We start from the raw sequence: 8566 nt of genomic DNA on the forward strand, positions 1-8566 counted from the left end.
CTTCAAAGCAAATACTACAGCAGCTAGCTCTAAGTCGTGGGTTGGGTAGTTCTTCTCATGAACCTTCAACTGTCTGGAGGCATAAGCGATAACTTTGCCATTCTGCATTAAGACACAACCCAAACCAACTCTAGATGCATCACAATACACCACAAAACCTTGAGTACCTTCTGGTAGCGTCAAAACTGGAGTTGTAATCAATCTCTTTTTCAATTCCTGAAAGCTTTTCTCACAAGCTTCAGACCATTGAAATTTCACTGTCTTCTGAGTCAACTTGGTCAAGGGAGATGCAATAGATGAGAACCCCTCTACAAACCTTCTGTAATAGCCAGCTAATCCCAAGAAACTCCTAATTTCAGTTGGAGATGTGGGTCTAGGCCAATTCTGCACTGCCTCAATTTTCTGAGTATCTACTTTGATTCCGTCACCGGATACAATGTGGCCTAGGAATGCCACAGACTTGAGCCAAAACTCACACTTAGAGAACTTGGCATACAACTCCTTGTCTTTCAAAGTCTGAAGAACTATTCTGAGATGGCTAGCATGATCTTCTTCATTCCTTGAATATATTAGTATGTCATCAATAAAGACAATAACAAACATATCTAAATAAGGTTTGAAGACTCTATTCATCAAGTCCATGAAAGCTGTCGGTGCATTGGTCAAACCAAAAGACATGACTAAAAACTCATAATGACCGTACCTGGTCCTGAACGCTGTCTTTGGAATATCACCATCCCTTACTCTCAACTGATGATAGCCTGATCTGAGGTCAATCTTTGAGAAACAAGTGGCACCCTGAAGCTGATCGAAAAGATCATCAATCCTCGGAAGAGGGTACTTATTCTTGATGGTAACCTTATTCAACTGGCGGTAGTCTATACACATCCTAAGGGAACCATCTTTTTTTCTCACAAATAAGACCGGAGCACCACAAGGTGAGACACTCGGTCGAATGAAACCTTTTTCCAAGAGATCTTTCAACTGCTCTTTCAACTCTTTCAACTCTGCTGGCGCCATTCTATATGGCGGAATAGAGATAGGACGAGTATCTGGAATGAGATCTATGCCAAAATCTACTTCTCTCTCAGGAGGAATTCCGGGTAAATCATCAGGGAAAACTTCTGGAAACTCTCTTACTATAGGAGCTGACTGAAAATGAGGTATCTCAACACTAGAGTCATGAACTCGGACTAAGTGGTAGACACAACCCTTCGAAACTAACTTTCTTGCCTTAAGGTATGAAATGGAACGACCTTTAGGCACTGCTGAACTACTATTCCACTCTAAGACTGGCTCATTCGGAAACTGAAACGTGACCATTTGAGTTCTACAATCTATCGACGCATAACAAGCATGAAGCCAATCCATACCTAGAATGACATCGAAATCTACCAAGTCTAATTCAACCAAATCAACCATGGTACTCTTGTGATTGATAGAAACAGGACAATCACGATAAACTCTTTTAGCTAGAATAGATTCCCCAACAGGTGTAGAAACACAAAAGGGTTCACAAAGTCTTTCAGGAAGAACATCAAACTTATTTGCAACATAAGGAATTATAAAAGATAAAATTGCTCCTGGGTCTAACAAGGCATACACATCAAAAGCAAAGACTTTGATCATACCAGTGACAACATTTGGAGAGTTCTCTTGTTCATGGCGACTGGTGATATCATAAAGGCGATTTGCTCCTCACCGGTACTAGAAGTAGCTTCTCTAGGTGCCGTTCTGTCTGGGGGAGCAACTGATGAAGATTGGGTCCTACTGCCCAAATTTCCACTATCTGGCTTATTCTTAGGGCACTCCTTCACGAAGTGACCCTTTTGCCCACACTTAAAACAACCTGTTTGGCCATCACGACATTTTCCCGTGTGGGTTCAACCATACCTAGCACATGCAGGAAATACACTACTTCCTTGTGCCACACTACCTGAGGACTGTGCTGGTCTAGCCTTGAAATCCCTCGAATTCTGGCCATTAAATTCACCTCTGTATCTGGGTGCAGGTGCTCTAGCAGATGATGGAGCAGGTCCCTTTGGCCTTTGCTGAAAGGATGGACGGTTTGAATTGCCTTTCTGCTGCCCGGATTCATTATCGGTCTTGGCTTTCTTACTCCTGAACTCTTCCCTGTCCCTCAGCTTCTCTTCCTCAACCTGATGTACATAGACTATTAATCTGGATATGTCCATGTCCCCGATAAGCATGGCAGCCCTACCTTCCTTACTTGACAACCAAGACAACCCACCAACAAACAAACTCATTCTATTCCTTATGTCTGCCACCATCTCCGGAGCATAGCGTGATAGTTGCGTGAACTTTAGACTATACTCATGAACGCTCAAAGACTCCTGCTTAAGGGTGAGGAACTCACGTACCTTGGCCTCTCTCAACTCTCGAGGAAAGAAATGATCCAAGAAGGCTTCCTCAAAACAGACCCAACTCTCAGGTGGTGCATCCTCCGCTCTGCCCCCTTTCCACTGGTCAAACCATGTTCTAGCAATATCCTTCAGCTGGTATGCAGCTAGTTCAACCCGCTCAGTGTCTGCCACATGCATTACATCAAAAATCTTCTTCAACTCCTCAATGAAGTTCTCTGGATCCTCAGTGGTGCTCAAACCCATGGAACTCGGAGGATTCATCCCCAAGAACTCACGAATCCTGGAAGTGTCAGCTCCTTCCTGTTGAGCTCCCCTTTGCTGACCAATCTGATTAGTTACAGCTTGACTCAACATCCTAATTGCCTCTCTGAACTCGGCATTAGAAACTTCCCCTTGATCTTGCACTCCCGGGGCATAAGGTAACTCTTGCTCATCAACATAACGTCTAGGAAGACGCCCTCTACCAACTCTTCGTGGAGGCATGACTTTTAGAAACACACGCGCAAGCATGGATTAAAAGAAACTTTCTAGAGATAAACTCTAACGCACGAGATGAGTGTGAAAGAAATGAGAAATCTTCCTAAATGTTGTAGCCTCCCAATTGTCGCACCCTATTTCGAACCTAGCCGAAACAGTTCACAACATAATACGGCTGTCACTCTGTTTTTCGAAAAAAATTTATTTTTTTTGTTTTAGAGTCGCCACCTAAATTTTAAGGAAAATATTAGGAAAATCATTTTTTAAATATGTAAATGTAAACTCTGTTTAGATTTGCGAAAAGGATGAAATTCTGAGTAAGGGTTTTGGTTACTCGAGGGGAAGGTGTTAAGCATCCCTCAGAGCCTATCCAAAGATAGTCCTTAAACTCAATTTAGGAAAATATAATTAGGAAAACGTGTTTATTTATTTGTTTTAAAATCAATGGTAAGTAAATTTTATTATTTTAAAAAGGTAAAATACAAGGTACGACATATATATGTCTATTAAATAAACTAATGGTAGTATGTTTATCATATAGTAATAAATAAATAGATAAATGTACTTAAATGTATAATAAATTCATATGTAAAAAAAATATAGCTGTATCATAATAAACTTATCCTAAAAATACATAGATGTTGAATTTGCAAAAAAAATGATTGTCTTATTAAGACGTGAAATAAAAATAAGATAATAGTTGAGTGTAAATACGTAGTAATATGTGAAGTGTAATTTGAATGAAAATATATAGAATGGAGTTTTCTAAAAAAAAAAAATAAGAATAAATGATACTAGATGTTACAATATTATATAAAGTTTGTGATTTTAAGTACGGTATGTACACATATATTGTTTAAAACGTATGAATATTTATTATTTATTTACATGTAGGGACAAGTTGACGATAGATTAGATGCATCAAAATATTATGTATATTTAAGTGTATGGATTTATAACTTATAAAAATAAATAAGTAACATTCGCAAGAGGGATAGTAGATAAAAATAATATGTTATGTAGAGAAAATATAAGGTTCATACCTTTATGTGTATGACATATATATGTATGTACCTTGTATTTTGAACCCGTTGACATATCTAAAATCGTGAAAATAGAATGTTAAGAGATTAAAATATTTTAGCAATATGTGATTTAAAAATAGAGATAGTAATAATAGTAAATATAATTTCTCCATAAATGGGTTGATCTAAAGAATATAGAAATAGGCCTAACTATGAGACTTATTCTATAGTTACATTTATTTTAAAAATAAAAATATAGGCCTACTTCCCTACTTGTTTTCTAAAAATATGTTTCTCTAAAGGTAAATATCTTAGCCATAAGTAATTTCTATAGGTAATTATTTTTAGCCATAAGTAATTATTTTAGCCTTTAAACTAGTTTCAAATTTATTTGGAGGTCCTAAACGATGAGTAGGCCTAAGTGAGGATCGATAAGTAAAGCCAATAAATATTTTGGTCCTTTTAAAAACATTCCTTTTTCCTTTTGAAAGTAGTATTTTCAAACACTTTTAGATTCAAACTACTACACTTTTAAACTCTTAAAGTATAGTGATTAGATCGAAAATCTATATCTTTAGGTCCCAAAAAAAAATTTAAAAAATTGTGTTTTAACTAAGAAAAGAATGACATTTTTTACTTTAAAATCTGTTCAATAAGGCTGCTAAGAGGTGCAGTGTTTTAACTTACAAAACCGGCAATTTTCAAACAAAAAATCTGCACTTTTGATCCTAAAAAAATCTGTATCAAAAACTCTCACAATAAAGCGTCTTTGTTCCAAAAATACACATTTTTTGCACTAAAAATTTGCATGTAAAGCTGTTGAAATCTGCAATTTTGAACCTCAAAATCTGCATTCATTAAGCTGCTGAAAACTGTTTTCAACTCTCATTAAAACAAACTTTAAATGGATATATTCTTCTTTAAAGAAATAAAAGAAATCGCTCCCAAATTCACTTCTAAAGAGTTAAGCTTTCACGATCAAAAGATATGTTAAGTAATGAATGAAAACTAAGTTAGAAAGCGTCATCCTAAGCCAAATGGTCGTACTAAACTCCATATCTAGGGGGACGTGAGATGGATGACTGCGTCTTACTCTCATTCTAGTTAGTTTGTACAAATCCAAATACAAATAGGAGCAATCAAAAAATATAAATGTTAAATACTAATATGTAAAACGTTAGCCGAAGTAACTGCACATATATGTATATATAAAAAATGTAAAGCTTTGAATTAAAAAGGAAGAGTTGACACTATTGATGAGATGAGGGCTGCTAGACACGAGCAAATAATGTAGGCTATTAGTCGCTTCTCTGAATTGGACAGAGATGGAGTCATATACTAACTCCAAACGCGCTTCCGAGTGTACATGTGAAATAAAGAAAAGAAAAAGATTAATACCATGTCCTGCACCCAAACAAATAAAATCTAAACAGCAAAACTACACGTGAACGTGAGATGGTATTCATATGTGCAAATCATATTCTAATGGGAAGGAAGAACAGGACCATATTCCAGAGAAGAACAGTGTGCAAAATCAGACAACTATTCAGCCATTACAGGCAACAATTTAAAGATCTTTTTTTTTTATTATTATTATTTCCAAATCAATTTTAACACACAAATTCTAATGGCAGGTGACATGTATTAGTATAAAGAGGTCGATTTCAAACTTACGTATAACTACTCAATTATTATATAATGGTTGAAAGGTTCAAACAACTTTCCACAGCTAAAAAAAAAAATTACAGATAAGAGTCGATATTGCATATGTGAATGGGCTCGGAATAATTTCATATTATCAGGTAACCAAAGCAAGATATCAGTTGCATTCCAAACTAAAGTGTATGATGCCCTATTGTTAAGGAGTTAATGTCCGTTTGAAGTATTGAAATGAACGAAAGAAGCAAAGAACGTATTATCGAGTATTCTGTCTATCATTTTGGCTAAAAAAAAGTTTTAAAAAAAAAACAGGGAAGAATTTTATTCATAGGGTCCAAAGTAGTCTAATTACACGAAGGGACTTGGACTTATGCCTCAACAGAGGCCTTTAACAAGAAAGAAACAAACTTTCAACAACATTAATACCGATTTATGATGGTTTCTTAAAGCCATTTAAGCAAGTGAACAAGAGAATTTATATACTTATTTTAAGAAAGCTATGTTAAATACGTCACAAACTAACAGTTCTAATTATAAAAAAAAACAGACTTCTCGAGCATATGAACAAAACAACGAGTTTTCAAAATAAAACAAGACTTTCAACTATTTCTTTGATCTTATGAAGACGAAATAATTATTAGGACCCAACCAAGATTTTGAGAAGCTAAGCATAAAAGAACAGATTTATTAATAAACATTTAAGACTATTCGATTTAAGAGATCCATATATTATATCTAGGCATGGGTGGTTGTTACTTAAAAGAAAAGAAAAGGAGAGTTTGAACTAACGTTGAACTTTAGCCATAACAGAGGTTGTCCACTCGACTAATCTCAACACTGATCCTATGACACATCTTTCATTTCCGCACTCGAGAGAAACATAAACAAGCAGCACAAGAATACATCATTGAGTTTAAACACTAGTTCATGTTGTAAGAAGATCAATACTTCTTCTCATTGTTACTTGTCCCAATTTTATAAACATACAGACATCGAGATTATTTTGAGCTCAAAATGGTTAATGAAACAAGATATTGGCTTCAAGGTTCTAAATATTCTTTGCATTCAATAATTCCAAATTATATTAGCAGCTTGAACATACAAGAAAAGAAACAAACGTGATACCACACCCCACTTGAACTTCCTGGAAACATTAGAAAAACAAAAATTTTCTAACTCCCTCAGTTTCTACAGCTAAACTGTAACTCATATTTTACCAGGGAGTAACCTCTTCTCCTAACTTCAAATCATGCAACGAAAACAAAACAAACTAAACTAAACAAAAGCTCATCATGGACTTCAACTTATCACATAGTGAACACAATACAGGATTCCATAACTTAATAGATCACTGGGCACTCACATATTCGAATATATACAAAAGAAATAGAAGAAAGATGCGAACCTTGTTCTGGGCAGCAAACTAAGCTTTGACGTCAAAAGATTTCAACTTCAAACTCAAAAAGAACGAAAAACAGAGAACAAAAGATCACCTTAAAATCTGTTCCTCCGATGATTTTAGGATCCTTGTTAGTTTCCTTGGATTTTCGGATGATTCTTCGATTTTTTAAATTTTTTTTTGGATGTCGTTAGGTCATTCCTCGATGATCTTCGAATGAAGCCAAATGGTTCATTTTATAGCCGATTTTGGGAGAGGAGTCCACTCTCAAACCTATTAGATTAAGGGCATATCAAACCAAGATCCAACGGTTCTTTGTGTCCCTCACCCTTTCAGGCAAGCGCCGGCGGTTCCTAGGCCTGCTTTAGGTCAGAAAATTAGTTGGAAAAGATGTAAAGTTGTCATGAGGAGAACATGATTGACGGACGGCGGATGGACTTGGCCAAAAACCACCGGAAATTGCCATTTTCCGGCTGTTCATAGCCGTTCTTTGGCAGAGATTGATGGGAGAGGGGCGTGAAAGGTTCCTGGGGAAGAAGGAAAATGTTTTGGGGAAGGAAAATTTTTGGGGAAAAGAAGAAACTGACGTCTGGGGAAGGAGGAGAAAGTCTGAGGCGTGACTTCTGGAAAAGAAGAAGTGTACTGGTGATGGAGTCTTTTTTTTTGGAAAATGTTAAAAATGTCTTGTTTAATTTGGGCCGTCCAATCATTTGATCGGATGGTTGGTAAAAATAAAGAGTTTAAAAAATAAATAATAATTATATATATATATATATATATATATATATATAGCTCAAATTGAATTCATTTAAATTATAACTACTTTCTTCATTACATAGCCATAAGTGACAATTATTTCGCAAGATTAGCTTATTTGATAAAATTAATCACTCTTAAAATTAAATTAATACAAATTAGTACATCATCAATTAACTAAGCTTTCTAATTTTAATAAATGTACGAAAATATCTATTGAGACAAAAGGAATTATATTTGAACAAAATAGATTCAATTCTTAAGAAGAACAACATTTATTTAAAAAAATAGAGAAAGTTAGTAGTAATATAATATATTTAATTTTTATAAGAAATAACATTTAAGAAATAAATTTATCAAGTCAAATAAAAATTCACAACATATATATTTTTTTATTATTATTATAATTATTACTATAGTTAAATGTGAAGAGCCAAAATTGGGTGTCAACACCAATTATAGATGTGGCGCGCTTCACATCGATAACTAGGACTCTACAGACAAGGCTTTATAGACTCCCTAGGACTCTTGAACTCTATGCTCTGATACCAAGTTTGTCACGCCCCGAGCCTACACCCTGGGCGGGACCGGCACCCGGAGACCCTTACTGGCCCCAGGCGAACCCTTGGCCTGACTTTCTTAACTCAGCGGAGACCTAACTCACCAAAATAACTCAATGCCATGCAAATACATAAACAACTTAACTGATAAACATATGTCCCAAAAAGGGCAACTCGAGTCTCAAAATAGAATATTTACATAAATACATAGATGAGAGACTCAATACTAACTGACTGACTGTCTGTCTGTGAAGCCTCTAACGTACTGAGATGGATGTTGGGACAGACCCCGCAACATCCTAATAA

General features: G+C 35.5%; 1 pseudogene; it reads left to right on the top strand.

The window, feature by feature from the left end:
- Window positions 1-8566, top strand: part of LOC107063309 (UPF0481 protein At3g47200-like) — a 20948-nt pseudogene that overhangs the window by 8638 nt on the left and 3744 nt on the right.

The sequence above is a fragment of the Solanum tuberosum genome, unplaced genomic scaffold (genome assembly GCF_000226075.1).
Source record: "Solanum tuberosum cultivar DM 1-3 516 R44 unplaced genomic scaffold, SolTub_3.0 scf00330, whole genome shotgun sequence".
In the NCBI taxonomy this organism is placed as follows: domain Eukaryota; kingdom Viridiplantae; phylum Streptophyta; class Magnoliopsida; order Solanales; family Solanaceae; genus Solanum; species Solanum tuberosum.